Source organism: Chelonia mydas, chromosome 5 (genome assembly GCF_015237465.2).
Source record: "Chelonia mydas isolate rCheMyd1 chromosome 5, rCheMyd1.pri.v2, whole genome shotgun sequence".
Classification (NCBI taxonomy): Eukaryota; Metazoa; Chordata; order Testudines; family Cheloniidae; genus Chelonia; species Chelonia mydas.
This window is the reverse complement of record NC_051245.2, coordinates 77,118,009-77,138,387: the sequence shown is the minus strand read 5'-3', so window position 1 is coordinate 77,138,387 and position 20,379 is coordinate 77,118,009. Positions and strand designations below refer to the sequence as shown.

The 20,379-nt window shown below is 39.9% G+C and overlaps 1 long non-coding RNA gene across 1 annotated transcript; it reads right to left on the bottom strand.

Moving 5' to 3' along the window:
- Nucleotides 1-6,045: 6,045 nt before the first annotated feature.
- LOC122466010 lies at nt 6,046-19,477 on the bottom strand. Its single transcript, XR_006291204.1, has 4 exons — nt 19,336-19,477; nt 19,075-19,226; nt 7,904-7,959; nt 6,046-6,090 (listed from the first exon to the last, which is right to left on the bottom strand). It is a non-coding gene; the product is annotated as an uncharacterized LOC122466010 (long non-coding RNA).
- Nucleotides 19,478-20,379: the final 902 nt, after the last annotated feature.

The window sequence follows — 20,379 nt, the reverse complement described above, 5'->3', positions numbered from 1 at the left end:
TGGACTTTCACAAAGCATTTGACAAGGTCCTGCGCCAAAGGCTCTGAAGCAAAGCACAAAGTCATGGGATAGTAGGGAAGATGCCCTTATGGATCAGTACCTGATTAAAAGACAGGGTAGGAATAAATTATAGTTTTCAGATCCTCCAGAGATCTATACTGGGACCAGCACTGTTTAACATGTTCACAAATGATCTGGAAAAAGGGGTAAACAGTGAGGTGGCAAAATTTGCAGATACAAAATTTCTAAAGATAGTTAAATCCAAAGTAGTCTGCAAAGAGTTACAAAGAGATCTCACAAAACTTGGGTGAACGGGCAACAAAATGGTAGATGAAATTCAATGTTGATAAATGCAAACTAATGCACATTGGAAAACAATCTCAACTGTATGTATAAAATCATGGGTCTAAATTAGCTGTTACCATCCAAGAAAGAGATCTTGGAGTCATCATGGTTAGTGCTCTGGAAACATCCGCTCAATATACAGTGGCAGTCAAAAAATCTAACAGAATGTTAGTAGGCATTAGGAAAGGTATAGATAATAAAACAGTAAATATCATAATGGCACAATATAAATCCTTGAATACTGTGTGCAGTTCTGGTTGCCCCATTTCAAAAAAAGATATAGGAGAATTGGAAAAGGTACAGAAAAGGGCAACAAAAATGATTAAGGATATGGAACAGCTTCCAAATGAGGAGAGATTAAAAGATGGACTATTCATCTTGGAAAGGAGATGACTAAAGGGAGATATGACAGAGGTCTATAAAATCATGAATGGTGTGGAGAAGGTGAATAAGGAAGTGTTTTTTACTCCTTCACATAACACAAGAACCAAGAGTCACCCAATGAAATTAATAGGCAGCAGGTTTAAAACAAACCAAAGGACATCTTCACACAACATACAGTCAAGTTGTGGAACTCTTTGCCAGGGGATGTTGTGAAGGCTAGAACTGTAACAGGATTCACATAAAAATTAGGTAAGTTCATGGAGGATTGATCCATCAATAGTAATTAGCCAAGATGATCAGGGATGCAACCCCATGGTCTGGGTGTCCCTAGCCGCTGACTACCAGAAAATGGGAGTGGATGGCAGGGGATAGATCACCCTGATTGCCTGTTTTGTTCATTCCCTTTGAAGCACCTGGCATTGGCCACAGTCAGAAAACAGAATACTGGGCTAGATGGACCACTGGTCTGACCCAGTATGGCCATTCTTTTCTTATCTCTGTGATCTCTTCCTGGCTGTATAACCTCAGGCAAATCACTTCATTTTCTGTTTCACTTTACCCTTCTTTAAAATGAGGGTAATACTTCCCTACCTAAAAAAGGTAGCATGAGGGTTATATTACTGTTTGTAAGTTATCTGTGATCCTACTTAAAACAAGCTATAACAGTCCTAATTACATGCCTTAATGTTGTGCTAGATTCTCAAGTATTTCAAGACTGTTTCAATACAATATGTATGTTCTGCCTGTTTAAAATCAGTAGATTCTGGTGTAACCCATGCTTGCAGTGTGTCTGTCTGTCCCACTGTAGTAGCAGGAGCACATAAAGTTTTGTGACAGTCTCTGTTACAGCCCTTGATATAATAGTACTGCTGGATTCTTTAGCTCCAGCAATAGGGGCATTGCTTTTAGATCCAGCCGTCTTGGGTCCAATCCCACAGCTGATGTCAAAATTGGAAAGGGTTGTAATTCTATAAATGTATTGTGAAGGATACAGTATTTGAAAATATGATCACAAGCATTTGACATGATGCTTCCCAAATCAGTCCCAGAAACTGACATCAATTGCCCTGTCAACAAAAGCTTGAGCTTTCTCTGGACACACTGCTGTGCCAGTTGTCTCTTGAAGGATTTGCTTATAGAAATGTCTAGGGGCTATAGCAATGTCACCAATCCCAGAAAGGGATTACAATTACAAGGTCAATTCTTCCTTCACTAAGGTACTCATAATATGTCCATTTGGAGGAGACTGGACTGTCTGAACTTTTTTGCTTATGACACTACATTGCTTATCTAATCCTCATCAATTTGCTCATCACAACAGCTGACCAACAATGACAGCTTCACAATACTTTTCCATAGGCAGCAAGTATTTACATTATGGGTTTATCATAGTGATTTCTTTGCTGTACTGTAGTGGTTGGAATTGTATTTGATTTAATTACCATGGATAAAGTTATATTTGTAGAATAACCTTCCTTCCATCACTTCTTTCTTTTCTTTTTACTTGACTAAAATAAATGCTTTAAAAACAGGAGAAGGTGGATAAACAACCCCCCCCCACTCCAAACATAGCTACAAGGTTAGTGATAACTAAGGGTATGTCTACACTACAAAATTAGGTCGATTTTAGAGAAGTCAATTTTTAGAAATCAATTTTATACAGTCGATTGTGTATATCCCCACTAAGCGCATTAAGTCGGCAGACTACCATGGCTAGCATCGACTCACAGAGCGGTGTACTGTGGGAAGCTATCCCACAGTTTCCACTGCCCATTGGAATTCTGGGTTAAGCTCCCAATGCCTGATGGGGCAAAAACATTGTCGCGGGTGGTTTTGGGTACATGTCATCAGTCTCCCCTCCCTTCCTCCCTCCGTGAAAGCAACTGCAGACAATCATTTCACGCCTTTTTTCCGGGGTTACCCATGCAGATGCCATACCACGGCAAGCATGGAGCCGGCTCAGCTCACCGCTGCTGTTGTGAGCATTGTAAACACCTTGCGCACTATACTGCAGTATGTGCGGAACCTGGCTAAGAGATGGCAGCATGAGGACGATTGTGAGGAGGACATGGACACAGACACAGACGTTCCTGAAAGCACGGGCTATGGCAATTGGGACATCATGGCAGCAGTGGGGCTGGTTGATACAGTGGAATGCCAATTCTGAGCCTGGCAAACAAGCACAGACTGGTGGGACTGCATAGTTTTGTGGGTCTGGGATCATTCCCAGTGGATGCGAAACTTTCACATGCGTAAGACCACTTTCCTGGAACTCTGTGAGTTGCTTTCCCCTGCCCTGAAGCGCAGGAATACCAAAATGAGCGCTGCCCTGACAGTTGAGAAGCGAGTGGTGACAGCCCTGTGGAAGCTTGCAACGCCTGACTGCTACTGGTCAGTCGGGAATCAATTTGGAGTGGGCAAATCTACTGTGGGGACTGTTGTGATTCAAGTAGCCAATGCAATCACTGATATTCTGCTATCAAGGGTAGTGACTCTGGGAAATGTGCAGGTCATAGTGGATGGCTTTGCTGCAATGGGTTTCCCTAACTGTGGTGGGGGCGATAGACGGAACGCATATCCCTATCTTGGCATCGGACCACCTTGCCAACCAGTACATAAACTGCAAGGGGTACTTCTCAATGGTGCTGCAAGCACTGGTGGATCACAAGGGACGTTTCACCGACATCAGCGTGGGATGGCCGGGAAAGGTGCATGACGCTCACGTCTTTAGGAACTCCAGCTGTTTGAGCAGCTGCAAGAAGGGACTTACTTTCCAGACCAGAAAATTACTGTTGGGAATGTTGAAATGCCAATAATTATCCTTGGAGACCCAGCCTACCCCTTGCTCCCATGGCTCATGAAGCCGTACACAGGCAGCCTGGACAGTAGTAAGGAGCAGTTCAACTATAGGCTGAGCAAGTGCAGAATGGTGGTAGGATGTGCGTTTGGACGTTTAAAAGCGCACTGGCTCTGTTTGCTGACTAGGTTAGACCTCAGCACAACCAATATTCCCATTGTTATTACTGCTTGCTGTCTCCCCTTTACTCTCTCAGATATTATGGAGCAGACATTTATGGCAGGGTGGGAGGTTGAGGCAAATCGCCCGGCTGCAAATTTTGAACAGCCAGACATTAGGGAGATTAGAAGAGCACAGGTAGGCGAGTCTTTGAAAACCAGTTTCATGACTGGCCAGGCTACGGTGTGACAGTTGATGCAAACCAACCCACTTTGTTGATTTTAATTCCCTGTAAGTCAACCACCCTCCCCCTTCGATCACAGCTGACAAAGGAAATAAATTCACTATTGTTTTGAAACCATGCATTCTTTATTAATTAATTTTAAAAAAAAGGAGATAACTGATAAGGTAGCCTGGGTGGGGTTGGGAAGGAGGGAAGGACAAGGGCACATTGCTTATTGTAGCCACACTACAAATCAAAACTGTTTGAATGACAGCCTTCTGTTGCTTGGGCCATCCCCTGGAGTGGCTGGGTGCCCAGAGCCTCCGCCCCCTGGCGTTCTTGGGCATCTGGGTGATGGTGATATGGAACTTGGGGAGGATGGCAGGCAGTTGTACAGTGGATGCAGTGGCGGTCTGTGTTCTTGTTGGCTTTCCTGCAGCTCCACCAGATGCCTGAGCATGTCCATGTGCTCCCCCATTAGCCTCAGCATTGCATCCTGCCTCTTCTCATCATGCTCACTTAATGCTTTCCTGAACTCTGCTACTGAATGCCTCCATGCATTCAGCTGTGCCCTATCAGTGCAGGAGGACTGCATGAGCTAAGAAAACATGTCACCACGAGTGCGTTTTTTTCGCCTTCTAATCTACGATAACCTCAGGGATGGAGATGATAGGGGTAGCATAGAAACATTTGCAGGGGGGATAAAAAGGGAGAGTAAAATTTAAGATGATAGATTTCTGAGAACAAAAGGGAGACTCTTTCACAGTGAATCCAGCAATTCACAGCAGACAGCACATGTGCTTTAGGTACAAGGTCGCATTTTGCCTTTTATATTGAGCGCCTGCCAGCATGGTGACACATCACACATGGCTCGGCAACAGAATTCAGTTTCCCGGCAGCCATGGTAAGCCAAAGGGTACGCAGGTTTGGCTTCTAATGCCTTCATAACAAGTGGGAATGGTTTCAAACTGCAGCGTCCTCTTTTCCCATAGCAAGCACACACCTCCCCTCACCCCTCCACATGGCTATCTGGGATGATCCCATCACCCCTCCCCTGCCGTGTGGCTATGGGATGATCCCTTTTAGCCAAGCGCAAACAGCCCAGCATGAATGGGGTCCTTTTCCAGTTCCCTTACAAAAATTCCCCTATTTCAACCAGGTGACCATGAATGATATCACTCTCCTGAGACTAACACAGAAAGATAAAGACCGAATGTTGCTTGAATGCGACCAAAACCCAGGACCATTCGCTGCCGTGCTTTGTGCTGCAATGATTCCAGACTACTTGCTACTGGCTTGGCGTGGTAAAGGGTCCTACCATGGAGGACAAAATAAGGCAGCCCTCCCCAGAAACCTTCTGCAAAGGCTTTCAGAGTACCTCCAGGAGAGCTTCATAGAGATGTCCCTGGAGGATTCCCGCTCCATCCCCAGACACGTTAACAGACTTTTCCAGTAGCTGTACTGGCCGCGAATGCATCCCAGTTCTTCAGGGAAAATCAAACATTAAACACTATTGCTTTTAAACCCTGTACTGTAGTTACAAATGTGCACTCACCAGAGGTGGCTTCTCTGCCTTCAGGGTCGGGGATCCGGCCTTGGGAGGGTATTGGCTCCAGGGTGAAGAAAAGGTCCTGGCTGCTGGGTAGAACAGATTCACCGCTTGCCTGTTGTGCATTCTCCTCCTCCTCTTCTTTATCCACAAAATCCTCCTCTCTGTTGTGTGAGACTCCCCCCTTGCAGGTGTCCACGGACAGTGGTGGGGTAGTGGTAGGGTCCCCCCCCAAGAATGCCATACAGCTGATCATAGAAGTGGCATGTATGTGGCTCTGACCCGGAGCAACCATTTGCCTCCTTTGTCTTTTGGTAGGCTTACCTGAGCTCCTTGACTTTCATGCGGCACTGCTGTGTGTCCTTGTTGTAGTCTCTGTCCATCATACCCTGTGAGATTTTGGCATATACATATATATATATATTCATATTTTTTCTTTTTGATCAGAGTTCTGCCTGAACAGATGCTTCTCCCCATATAGCGATCAGATCCAGTGTCTCTCATTCACTCCATGCTGGAGCTCGTTTGCGATTCTGAGGGGACTGCATGGTCACCTGTGCTGCTGAGCTTGCCACGCTGGCCAAACAGGAAATGAAATTCAAAAGTTCCCAGGGCTTTTCCTGTTGCCTGCAGCTGTGGTGAGATGAAAATGTACATCATTCAAGGTAGTGGTACTGTGTACCTGGCTAGTGCATCGGAGTTGAAAGTACTGCCCAGAGCGGTCACATTGGAGCTCTCTGGGATAGCTCCCAGAGGCCAATAACGTTGATTTGCATCTGCACTACCCCCAATTTGACTCAGCAAGATCAATTTTAGCACTACTCCCCTCGCCAGGGAGGAGTACAGAAGTCAATTTTAAGAGCCCTTTAGGTCGACAGAACGGGGTTGCTTGTGTAGACGCATTCATTATAAAATCAACCTAACGTGGCTAAATTCGACCTAACCCCATAGTGTAGCAAGAAGTGCTGGCCATAGGTTCTACTGCCTGTCAGATGGAAATTAGAATTTTCATCACTTTAAGAGTAAATGGAATATCAGAATTTTTTCCCCTTTTTAGAGGCATATACCAAGTATATCTATCATCACTTCTTTTAGCCATGGTTATGGAGACAGTCATCCATTTGATCAGAAATAATCCTCATAAATTTACTGTAGGAAACAGGGACAACAAATTAGCTTCATAGGCAGACGATGTCATGGAATTTGTTATGAGTCCAACTCATGCACTGAGACTTGCAAGAGAAGTCTTAAAATTTATCATAGTGTCAGGATTTAAAATAAATTACTACAAGTCAGAGCTCCTGGGCATAGGTGTGGGCTCTGATCTAATGAAAGATATAAAATACAAATACAAATGGGCAATTACTTCATTAAGACATCTGAAAATACACATTTCAAAAAGATGGCAAGAGTTATATAATATTAATTATACACATTAATTATCAATAAAAACAGATCTGAAAATTTGTTCAAAATATGAAATATCATGGTTAGGCAGAATTGTGGAAATTAAATGAATATCCTACCCTAAATTAATTTCACTTTCCAAACAAACCTGCTTTTAGTTCCTAAATGTCTCTTAGATCAATGACGATCTATGATAAACAATTTCATTTGGGGAAAATAAGAAGCCCAGGGTTAAGCAATCACTTTACAAAGGCCATGGCAAAAGGGAGCAGGCCAGGTGCTAGAGGTGGGGCACTGGGGACATTTGCCCCCTTCTCCCAAAAAAAATCTTCCCAGAAATTATTGTCAAAGGTCAAAATACGTACAAAGTTACCCACTGTTAAGCAGCGGAAATGACAATGATGGGACTATATATTCCTGTCTGTCTTCTGAATAACATTTGTAGCTGACAAGGCTGTTCATTTTAAATACATTGTCATGTTTAAATATGCTAATCACCTCAAACAGGAAAACCAAATGTGTCTAGATTAGAATCCAAGAGGTCAGTAGTTACCATGGATGTTGCATCAGAGCTGTCATGTGCATTCAGTGGTCCAGCACGAAGTATCTTGGTAAACTACTCAAATTCAACTGTTGCAATCAGACAGAGAAGATTTGCAGGACCATGTACTTGCAGCTGGTTCTCCATTTATAATTTAAAGGTATGCATTTGTTTGTTTCACTTTGAAAATATAGAGGCACTGTCCATGTAATCTCTCTTCACCAATCACCTTGCTATGATTTAAGCCATTTTATGATTACTATTTAAAGTATTAAAAGACATCCATCTGTTGTTTTTTGGTAGACCAATCCCTGCAGTGTTGCTGGGTAGTATCCTACCAGTGCCATCTTGTTTATGCTAAAATGCAGGCAGGCATCATATTAGTAAGGGTTGGGTAGCATTCTTTCACTGTTAATATGGTTAAGTTCAACCATGCTACCATAAAAAGAAAAATGAAAAATATCTGTCAGAGGCTTTAAAGCAAAAACACCAGCTTACCAGCATTGATACTATGCAACATCAGCAGGCCAGTCTAGCTGAGTGGCATTTTGGTCCTGGGGACAAGAAGGAAAAAGATCATTTAGGGCCCAGTGCATCTATGTCCACAATGTCTGTTTGACTAAAATTTCAGATGAGAACCTTACTGAACATGAGAGGAACCCGTCTGCAACTTCTAAAGCTGGGAGAGGTAGCTCGGACAATTTAAGTGAGCCATCTGTTCCTATTTGTCATGAAGATTATGATAATCTGTCAGGTCAGCCTCCTTAGCTAATATCCAGGAAAAAGTCCCAAGCAACAGCTCATCACAAGACAAGACTAGGGCAAGATCCAGCAGCATGGCCATGTCCTCTTGAATTTTCAGACTCAATTTGTTATCTTCAGAGACGTCCTATTTAAGTGACATCTGAAAGTTTTAATTTTCCACAGAGGAATGGCAGACGTTTCACTGCTAAACACCATAAAAGAGTACTACCAGATATAGAAGCTGTCAGTCAAAGCTATGTTCCTGTGCAAAGGGCAGAGTTTTCTATTTTCCATGCAATGTTTGCCAGAGCACCTCTCAAGACATCTAAACATCCTGAAGCAGCTTTCATAAATGGTGTGTCAGACTGGAAGAAGTTGGAACCTAAACTAAGGGAGCACGAGACAACAGAGGGTCATATGAACTATTACTAAGGGCTTGACTACACTAGTGAGCTTACAGTGGCATAGCTGTACTGATGCAGCTGCACCGCTGTAAGATTGCTCGTGTAGCCATTGTATGCCGACAGGAGACAGCTCTTAAGAAAACCACCTCCACGAGTGGCAGTAGCTATGTCGGTGGGAGAAGCTCTCCCATTGACATCGCGCTGTCCATACGGGTACTTCTGTCGGTGTAACTTATGTCGTTCAATGACACCCCCGAGTGACATAAGTTATACTAACAAAAGTGGAAGTGTAGACAAGCCCTAAGTCTGGAGAGTACTGCACAACCATCAAGAATTGTGTGACTACTGATGAAAAGCTGTAGCAGGAAATTGAAGAGAAACACCACTGGCATTTAATACTGCAGCAACTTCAACATGTCACACTATTTCTTTGGGAGAAAAAAATCTGCCATTTAGAGCAGATGTTGAATACTTGGGAGACATATGGAATGGAAACTTCCTGGGAGTGACTGAGTTATTGTCAAAAGTATGATCCTGTTCTGGCAGCTGATTTGGATAAAGTAAAGGCAGGTGAAATGTGCATTCTATTAGTAAAGGACACCCAGAATTAGTTCATTAAATTTTTGCATCAAAAAATTAAACAGCAAATTCTGGTGGAAGTGAAAACTGCAAAATATTATGCAGTATTGCTCCACTGTACACCAGATTGTTTTCATATGGGACAAATGTCTCTAATTCTTTGGAATGCAAAAATGGATGAAGAATCAGGCTGTGGCTAATAAATAATCTTTTCTTACATTATTGAATATCAAAGCTGGTACTAGAACTGAACTTGATTAAACTGTTTTGAAGTAGCTAGAAGACGTGGGATTAAGACTGAAGAGCCCAAAGTTATGACAATGGCTCAAACATGAGGGGCAAGTACAAGAGTTTGCAGGCACAAATCAAGAAAGTTAACTCCATGTATGTGTCTTGTAGTCACAGTTGAACTGGCTGATTTCTGATGCTGCTGCTTCTTCTCAGAAGTCCAAAAATTTTGTTTGGTGTACTGCAAAGATGGTATATGGTGGCTCTATTAAAAGGTAGTTTTTAAATGTATGTGGTTATTTCCCTGAAACCTCTGTCTGAAACTAGATGGGAGGCACGCATATAGGCTGTAGGAGCTGTTGATGAACAGCTCCTCCAGATTTGTGAGGCATTCTAGGAGCTACATGACCCAATTTCTGAAAGCATGGTTTGCTCACAGGCAAAATCATTGCAGGAGAAACGGTCTACTTAGCCTTTCATAGTAGCCCTCACAGAATGGTACAAGATGCTGAAAGAAATCAGCATAATCAAAAATCAGTTTCAAAGAAATTATATGGCTCTTAGCATGGCATGCAGACTTTAGATTGAATATATTTTTCTTAAAGATCTGTTCTAGGAAATATTTTGGGGAAGTTCTTTGGCCTGCGTTATACAGGATATCAGACTAGATCACAATCATCCCTTCTGGCCTTTGAGTCTACAAAAAGAAACTTCAGCATCAGCAACCCTCCAGGATTGTGGTCAGCCAGTTTCGATGTAGAATTTGAGAAATGGATCATGAGTTGGATATAGAGCCAGTATTTCCAGTTTATTCACTCAAGGAGACAGAAGAAGAGCTTATTTGAAGTTAGAGCAGCTGTCAGTGAAATGGATACAAAAGACAAATTCAGGATTGATTTTTTAAATTCACTTCTGGACATTGTTATCACTGTGGTGTTGTGGCCGTGTTGATCTGAAGATAGAGAGACAAGGTGCGTTAGGTAATATATTTTATTGGACTAACTTCTGTTGGCGAAAGAGACAAACTTTTGACCCTAAACAGAGCTTTTCTCCAGACCTGAGAAGAGCTCTCTAATTGTCATTACAGACATTTACAGGAGATTTTAAGGTATTTGTAACTATGTGTGGCTCTATTTTCCAAACTGGATGAGGACAACTCTAGAAAAGGCATGTAAAGAATTGAAGCAGACTTACCAGCTGACCTACTGGGTGAACCTGTGACATTAAAACATATTTTGAACACTGATAAAGTAAAAACTCATGAGATCCTGAACTTTTCCAGAAAGAACAAACTGCCCTTGTATGACAGTCTGCAGCCCTATATTCACCCCTTTTACAAGTGATCCATGTCATACAAAGTATGCCTTGTTCAGTAAATTATGAGGCTTTCAAGAATACCTATCATCATCATTGTCCTGGTAAAATATGTGTGGCAATGTTGTATAAAAAGTTATGGGATTATACTGTATGATAATAAAGACAGGTTCTGAGTCTGGGGAAGAGTCATACACTAGGTCCCTAAAGACAAATGGTTAGCCGACGCCTAGGCCAGGTGTCAACTAAATCAAACGGACTATCGTCTGGCTAAGTGGCCATTCTTTGGCAGGAAAGAGAATGTAGGCAAAATCTACATCCTGACAAAGGTGGGGATTCCCATCCACACAGACTTTATGTCTCCTTAACCTTAACTGGGGATGATTCTCAAAGAAGACGAAAAAGTATAAGAATGGGCATCTGATGCCTTTTCTCCCTACTCATGGCAGCCACAACACGTGATGAAAAAACAAACAAACAAACAAACAGCTTTGGACTAAGGGAGGGATCCTGTCTGAAAGTAATTCAGCCAGTAAGACTGCTGAAGTAAGTGTGTGGTGAGAGACTTCTGCTTTAAATTCACTTAACTGGTTAAGTTAGGTATTAGTTGCGTTTTACTTTTTAGTTTCGTGTAACCAATTATGACTTTTATGCCTCATTATTTGTAGCTACTTAAACTTGTTTTATCTAAACCACTGTGTTGGATTGAAGTGTTTGGGAAACTTCCCTTGGGATAAGAGGATTCACATGTATCATTCTCTATTAATATAATGACAGACTTTATATGAGCTTATGGTGTCCAGGAGAGGGCTGTGCAGTACAAGATGCACATTTATGGGGGAAAGTTTGGGACTGGGAATATGGTGGTGTTGCTCTGCCATAGCACTCATACAGGATAGCTGTGAATAATTTACATGCTGGAGGCTATATAAGAGCAGACCAGGAGTTGCTCTCATTGCAAAGCAGTGCAAAAGGCACCCCAGTTTGGAGAACTGAGGGGACATGCTTGTTCAATGCTTGTACCCTGGGTAATGTCACAACTTGGTGTTCCCCAATGCTTACATAGCATATTGCACATATTTAATTGCATGCCTCTTACTGTAGCTTCAGCTGAATAAGCTCTCCAAGTTAAAGCTCATACAGACTTCTGGTGTCAAATGTCACAGGAAAGATTGAGTGCTTTAGCCCTAATTTCTATTTAAAGTTAAGCTGGAAAGCAGTTGAACTTCACAAAATTGATAGGTACTTTTGCAGCCACAAAGGCAAGAACAATGGTGTAGTAGTGATTCTACCCGCATACAGGGAGAACTTTATATACATTTTAATTTAAGATTAAGGTCATTCCAGGCCAGGGGCTGATTTCTGGTTTAACTCATCAGTTTTATGTAGCTAGTAACCTGCAGTGGTTTCAAAATGATCTAATTCAGTATTTTGTTTCCATAGACATGTAATTTCAGCAGCTACCGTCATCTGTCAGGATTTCAAAAATATTTTAAAAGCACAGGGTAACTAAGAAGCCAACCAGTCACTTCACTTCTTTTTATCATATTGTATTAGAAGGAGCTTAGCTTTAAATACTGCTTCCTTGTAGTTTTTAGAACCATCATGTCTCTGTGGTGATGCCAGTTGAAAAATGAAAACCGTATGGAACTTTTTGTTTTGTCAATCCAGAGTTGTTTCTGATGGATGCTGTTTTACTGATTGACTTATTTTGTGAATGTGTGTCTTCCTAATTGCTGAGTAGTTCTTGGTAGAGGTTTTTATTGTTTCAAGTTTTTCCATAGCATTGTCTGAAAATTAAAATACTGTTTTGTTTGCTATGCAGAAGATTCCACTTGGAGGTCTTCAGAGTAAGCATAATATAATTTAACATATCATGTCATCACACTTTAAACCTTGCTTTGGCATTTGGTGTTATCAGCAGAAAAAAGTGACAGATTAGGTGCAATGTATAAACTATCTCCCTTGCCTTTGAGTAGGATAGATATCATAGAAAGAAGTATTACCAGACTGTCAGTATTTCATTTAATTCTATTTTCATGTTAGATTTTATTTTTTGCAAGTCAGACAGGTAAAATTATACTTAAAACATCAGCAGATGGGAGAGTCTTTACTCTTTATATAAATTATAAATCATAGCAAAATACTGACACAGTAGCCAAATTTTACCTTTTTAAACTCTTAAAAGCCAAGATTTTCCAGGGATCTAAATAGCTCTTGAATTCCTGGAAAGTTGTTTAATAAGTAGCAACAGCCTGATGTGCTGATATACTCACTTGCACCCCAGTAATGAAACCTTAGAACTGGACCTGAAAGGAAGGCATGGGTTTGCCAAACATTAAAGCACTATTACCAAGCTAGTCAGTTCTGAAACTTGATGTACAGGATAACATGAAGGGCTTTGTAGAGGCAGAACAAGTTTATTGCTGTGCAATCAAACTCCACATAACCCCTTGGATAAAGAAAGCATAAGCCACAAATCAATATATAACCACCCTTTTATGAAAGCAACAATAGAAACTTGGGATAATTTATTTGGAAAGCTAAGCCCGTACACATCATTTCTAATGCTCATATCGATAATGTAGAATTTCACCCCACTAAAAGCCTGGGAAGTTTTGACATTGAAGGTACATCAATATTTGTCCAGTTGTGAAGAGACAAAGTTATTTAACTGGATGAAAAGACACCAAAATTGCAGTATATTAATACTTACAATTAAGACTTTTTAACTCACCAATACAAAAAGGGAAACCTAAGCAGAAAATTGATGGAATTTGGAAAACAAACAAAAAACCTACATCCATGAAACATGAAGGCTTTCTTTCCACTCTGTTCAAAAAGATCTAGCTGTTACTTACAGGAAATAACTATGTTCATGGAAAGTTGACATAGGTAGAGACACCAGAAAATGAGGAATGGGAGGACATATAGAGTAATGGTCCCCCACACCTTAATAATGAAAGAAAATTACATAAATTTATGAATGGTAGCTAACTCATCTAAAATTAAATCAATTGAGCACATTTAGAAGAGAATGTAATGAAATGGGAAGATTTATCCATATACGGTGGATATGCTCAAAAGCAAAGACATTTTGAACAGCTGTCGGACATTCTACAAGGGAAATAACTGGGTGTCAGCTGTCAGATAATCACTTAGTATTTTTATTAAATCATCATGAAAACTCGGTCTTATAAAAGCCTTAAAGAACTGGTCATTCCTCTCCTACTTGCTGCTAGAATTACCATAGCAAGGTGGCGGAAAAGGAGTGACTCCCCTAAAATTATTGACTGGTATCAAAATGTGTGGACAGTTCTGGTAGCAGAAAAAGCATCAAATCAGAATTCTACAGGCATGAAGGAAAAATAGATAACTACTTAGAGGTCTGGTGGAATTTTGGGGGATTTGCTGGAAGAGGTTCATCACCGATCGCCAAGACTGATAATTTGAGAACTTTTTTTGAAAATTAAGGAAGGGAGAAACCCCATTCAACAAGAGCCATAACTGAACTCAAAATTAAGATAAGAACTATAGTGGAAGGGGGAAAAAAAGCTTAATATAGCATAATTTTGATAGGATAACTAATAAATAGGTTATGCATTTAAAGGTTAAAAAACCCAGAAGTTTGGACCTAAACATGAGATAATGAAAGATTTTAATTGATACTACCAACTGACAAGGCAGAAGATTGGGGGGGGGGGGGGGGGGGAGTGGGAAAGAAGAAAGAAAAAAAGAGTACCAACCACAATGTGTGTTAAATACCAAAAAGTTAAAGAAAGCAAATGGTAGCAGGTCTTATCAATACAGCTTTAGGGATTTACATGGGCCAATTTATAATTGTGTATACACTAGGTATCTCTAGTTAAGTTAAAATTGGTTATAAAAATGTATCTGTTAATAAATATAATTAAATGAAAAAACAAACAGGAAGCATTTCCTTCACTGTTTGTGATGGAAAGTAAAGATAACTGATCATATCAGTTGTTTGACGGCAAGTAAGCAGACATGAGCAACCTTTCCTGAATAATATTAATTTGGTTTTATCCAAGAAACAGTTGTGGAGATGCAAAGTTAGACATTATCCCCAACTATACAGTGATTATGCCACAATATAGTACAGAGCCACGGAAGAGTCCCATTTTATTGCCCCTGCAATTCTGGATACTTTCCTCTTGAAGCAGTGGGCTGGATTTCAATCTCATGTGTTGGTGGAAAGTCAGAAGTAATTCTACTTAAGTCAATGGAGTTTCACCAGCATAAGAATAAGCCCCAATTTTGGGGTGATTGCAAATCCAGTGAGGAGATTCTGAGACTGCTACCGAGGCACCTGTGAGATTTGTACTGGTGATCTCTTCATGCTGGGAGTGTTCCTCTAACCCCCTGAGCTATGGAGGCAGGCCCAGAGCCAAATGGCACTTATTGTGCTTGTGTTCTATTCTTTCCACAGACATGTTGACCTCTGACTCCAAAACACTCTTCAACAACATGACTGCTAATTTTTCTTGAAGGTACAGCAGTGGGGGGAAGGGGAGGATTCTATTTACTGAAGCTACTTTCATTTGATTGAGTTCTCAAAACCAAAACTATTTAGAAGAAAGTGTTGGTTTCAACAAATATCCAGATACAAATTTTTTTTTTGAAAGAAAGAGTTTCAAAGCTGTCAGAACATCCTCTTCTGACATTTTCTCAAATGAGAAGGTTCATTTCCTGGTTTAAAACCTCTTGTTTCAAAATGCTAGTTCATTTATACTAAAGAAAGGTGAAAAAAAGATTGAAATTAAATGAAACCTTTTAATTAATCCACTCCAATCTCAATTTTTTGCAAACGAATAATAAAAAAAATTATCCTAGTTTGAAATGGGAAAACAAATTAAAAAAATTAGAAAGACTCTTGTGCAATAGGAAAATCATTTCCCACCCAGCTCTGTAGACAAAGACCAAGAGGAGAAACAAATTGCAGAAAGTCACACTGTAGCAAAGTGTAGAAGACCTGTTACCATTGTGCATTCTGGTTCCACCATCGTTTAAGTCACACAGTATTGTTTCTGTTCCCTAACTGGGTGACTTATAATATTCACACTATTTCATTATATAACATTTGGAATTCACTCTTAGCAAATAGTCTAGAAATTTAACTAAAAATGTGCTTTGTGTAAGTATTGAAACAATTGAAATAAAGCTTCACTATTCATATATTTGCGGAGATCAAATACAAAAATGTCACAGATAAGGTCGAAAATTTAAATTTCTTTAAAAATTCAATTGTGTGAATATCCCCCCACCCCCATTTGTTCATCTTTAATTTAAATCAAACACATCTTTAAATCATGTAACTGAGCTACAGGTTATGGGTCTGTAACAGGAGAGGGTGGGTGCGGTTTATGGTCTGGAATGTGCAGGAGGTCAGACTACATGAGTGTGATGGTCCCTTCTGACCTTCTATTCCATACCATCCCCATTTCAGATTTTCCATTTTACTAAGCACACTTGTCAACCATCAAACCAGGAATTTAGGACTGTTGTCCAGTTGTCCAGCCGTGTAGTCATTGGGATGTTGGGAAAAAAAACTGGTTAGGCAACTCTGAGAAGAAAGAGCTGAAGTTCAGTGAATAACATGGCCACAGAAGACACTGAAGATGCATTTTGGAAGATAGGATTCCACAACCAATTCTTAATTGAAAAGGAATTGTATAATAATCTGCCTTTTAGAATGGCCAGGATGCCTAAAGGGAGGTACGGATTGTTCAGTGATTAAGACGGTAGCCTAGGATTTGTGAGACCTGAGTACAAGTCCTCACTTTGCCACAGAATTCCCGTGTGACCTTGAGCAGCAGGGATGATAGGGAAATGCTATCTTGCAGGGGTGTTGTAAAAAAAAACCAAAAAACAAAAAAAACCAAAACCACACAACTGAGACACTCAAATACTACAGTAATGAGGGCAATGAAAATACTATTGATATTATTTGCACTGTAAGGATATACTGAGTAATGAAGTGATGTATATGAGAGAAAAAATTCCTTCTTAAATCCCTTTACAAGGTATTTTACACCTGGCAGCACAAGGTTTGTAATATTTTGTTTGCACACCTGCAAATGAAACATCATGAGCTTGACTTTTTAGCATTACAACTACACAATCTTGGTAATTGCATAATGGGTAAATGCACTCACAAACAAGTATTTTTGTGGACAAATACTAATTTGTGCAAAAGCAAATGTCATACAAATATTTTTTTCAGGAATGACTGAAGACCACAATTTTGCAAGTGTAGACTCGTTAGCCCTGGTTACATCATATTGAAGTGAATTCCGCCGCCTGATTATATGCTGTATAAAGAAACATTCTTTTGTATTTTAAGATAAATTATATATTAAGTGGAACTGCTTGTGCTTTCCATTTTTATTTCAAGCCCTTCCTTGGCAAATGGGCAAAAACATGAACATATTATGTGATTGCTCTTTGTGCAAGAAACCAAAAGCAGCATGCTTTGGATCTGAACTTAATCACTAAAACTTGTTTATAAATATGATTTTCCAGCATATCCAGTAGAATTTTTGTACTTCTGGTTCATAAAACAGGAGAATTTTTAATAGTTGTAAATTTATTAGCCAACAAAACGTACATTTCAGGAAGCAGGCATTATGGGCTACATAATCCCTTTTAGTACAAAATGTGCTCATATATTCTAGTGAGCTCTTAGTCCTTATGTATAAGCTTTATTTCCTGTGGTGGTACCAATTTACTTTCTCACAGCTTTAGCAGTGTTCACACTGTGCATTTCTATATCTATTGTAAATGTTCAACAATTTACGGAAGAAATTTTAGTACTGTCTTTCTTTTAGCTTTAAACCTATAATGATTAAAGAATGAATGTGCAATCAACATATATAGAAAACAACTCCTTGTAGAATTAAATAGATGGTTCAGCTTCTTAAACCCTCATGGAATTTATAACATCTACATTTACTGTACCTCTCTCTTTTGTGTACTGCCCTCTACTAAATAGGTTCTTCAGAGAGACGATTTAGTGAGCTAGAAGGTAGTGGTTGTACATTATTTTCATTTCTTGCTTGACATGGGTATTGTCCAAGTAGTTGTTTCCAATAATAAGAATACAATGATAACCACATAGAGTGTTAAATTTACTATGTTTTATATTCTATTAAACCACAGTAAGCTAGAGTTTTATACAGAGACAGATTAAAACTTAATTAAAGTGAAATTGAAATCTATGGAAAAGCAGAAAAGGAGATTTATCATGTGAAAAAAAGCACTTTCCACAAGTTTGGACAGCGTGTCCATGTTTTGGTTACAATATAAAAATCTTTACTTGAGTTATATTCAAGTTTATACTGGATAGAAATCTGCTTTTCTGTGGCTCATTCAAGCTACATTTTCACATGTATATACAACGGGTCAGACTTTGAAAGCTATTTAGGCACCTAGATGTGCGGATAGATGCCTAGTAGGATTTTCAGAAGCATCTTCCAACAAGTAAAGTTGCATCCATTTTGCAATTCCACCACCTGACTACCGCCCCATCCCCATGTCTTTTAGCAATCAGATTCCACTGACACTCATTACACTAGTGTAAAATAGCATTGAATTAAGTTCAGAATATCTTATTTGATAAAATAAAATTGAATGGTATTTGGGTACTGATCATTTATGTAGCTATATACAGACATACTATACATCTATAGTATAGCTATGTGGCACCTTAGCAGTGAATAGTAGTGTGGCTGCTCCTTTATGAGTAAATTCAATATTTTCTACCATTTACTGGTTGGAAACTCCTGCAGGAACACCACCACCTGTGTAGCTGTTGGTGCAAACTGACACTACATGGTCTGCCAGGAAATTCTAAGCCTTTTCTGAGCCTTGAGTTCCAAACTGTATTAGAACAATTCAAATTAATTTATACATATCAGTGTGTATAACTTGATTAGACTATATCATGTCATCCCAGTTTTATGAGCAAAAAGATTCACAAACATTTCATGAGCAATCCAGCAACATTTCATATACTTTTGTCTCTCTAACCGTAGGTCTTTGGTAGAATGACTATGCTACCTCATAGAGATGGACATGAATCAAACTCCTAGATCTCCACATACCTATTAAATAGTACATGTCAGGCCTATCATTTATCTTAATATATAGATGTTATACTAACTGAGAGGATTCTGTAATACTGAAAAAAAAATACTGAAAAAAACCCAAACCCAACCAACAACAGCTGTTTTCAGAAAAACATAATGCCATTGTGGGTAGAAATCTTATATTTATATATCTGGTCATATAAATGGTGAATATGCTTAAACTACTTCTTCATATTAAAATAGCTAATATTTTTAACATAAATATATGATCAGTGTAACAGAGCAAACTCACCAGCCAGGGCATCTCTTCACGGCCAGTTATAGAGTTGTAGCAGCTCTGCCTCTGTTTTCCCCACCAAACAGCTCTTTGGTCTTGCAACAATCTACTTCTTCTTACAACTCCAGCACTCCAGCCAGTCTCACGTCTTCCAGATGAAAGGAGACCTTCAGAAAACAAAAGGCATAAAACAAAGGAATCCTCCACCCAGCCAGGCCCTACCTCTAGTCCCTGCTCCCATAACTAATTGCCAGCGGTTACACCCTGGCTCCACACCTCTCAGACAGACAGCATAGTTTCGATCACTGTCTTCCTGTCTGAAGCCTTCCTTTCTGCAGCCGATCTGGCCAGCCAAAGTCCCCACGGGGTTCCTTGCTGCCTAGCAGGCTGCTAATCCTGGGTAGGAACTTCCTGTCAGCACTCATACCATTCAGCTCTCAACTTTCTGGACTTCCCCCTTTTTAAGACCAAACCCAGCACAGGTGCAGTGGATGTGGTTACCTGAGCCTAAGTCTGGTCTTAACCCTTTCCAGCCCAGAATGGAGTCACACCTTGTCACAATCTGAATTAGAAAAGGAAGCAATTAGCTCAGAAGAGAATGATATAGAATCTGGAAAGTAAAAAGAACATATGAAAAACCAACAAAAACAAATACACCAGTGTAAATCTAGAGTACCTCCATTGGTTCCAGCAGGAGATGGCCCAATGTCTTCAAGTATTTTTATAATGAGAATATTATCTGGCAGCATAAAATCCTACCAAGAAATATTTTATGATTGCATGAGGCCAATTTATCGTGGTAGATAGGTACAGAGTGGACATTATATATACATAGAGAGAGAGAGAGCTTCAACTCTGTTCTGCTTTATATATTATAAAACAGAACAGAGTTGAAGCTCCTCTTCCTGTCCAGAGTTTAATTAGTAAAAGCTGGATTTTTCCTGCTTATGTTCATGTGCTTGCAGCTGTTAAGATTATAAAGCAAGTTAGGGACTGTGGTTAAAGAACAAAGAAACTAGGATTCACAACCAATTACAAAGCAGATCCTCCTATTTAGGACAGGCGCATACACATGCAGATTACAATGCTATCTCCTCAGGGAACCAATTGCGTTCAGGAGCCTTTTGGAAGAACGATGTAGGAACATAGTTGCTCCTATTTGGGGAATGATACAAGGGGGTTATTTTTGAATGATTAATTAAAGGGAATCAATCTTCATTGCATTGCAACTGACATGAAAAGCACCATAGCTGTGCAATAATCGCATGCAATTATTCAACTACCCCTTTGGCAAAGACAACTAATTAGTCCTGGTGGTGT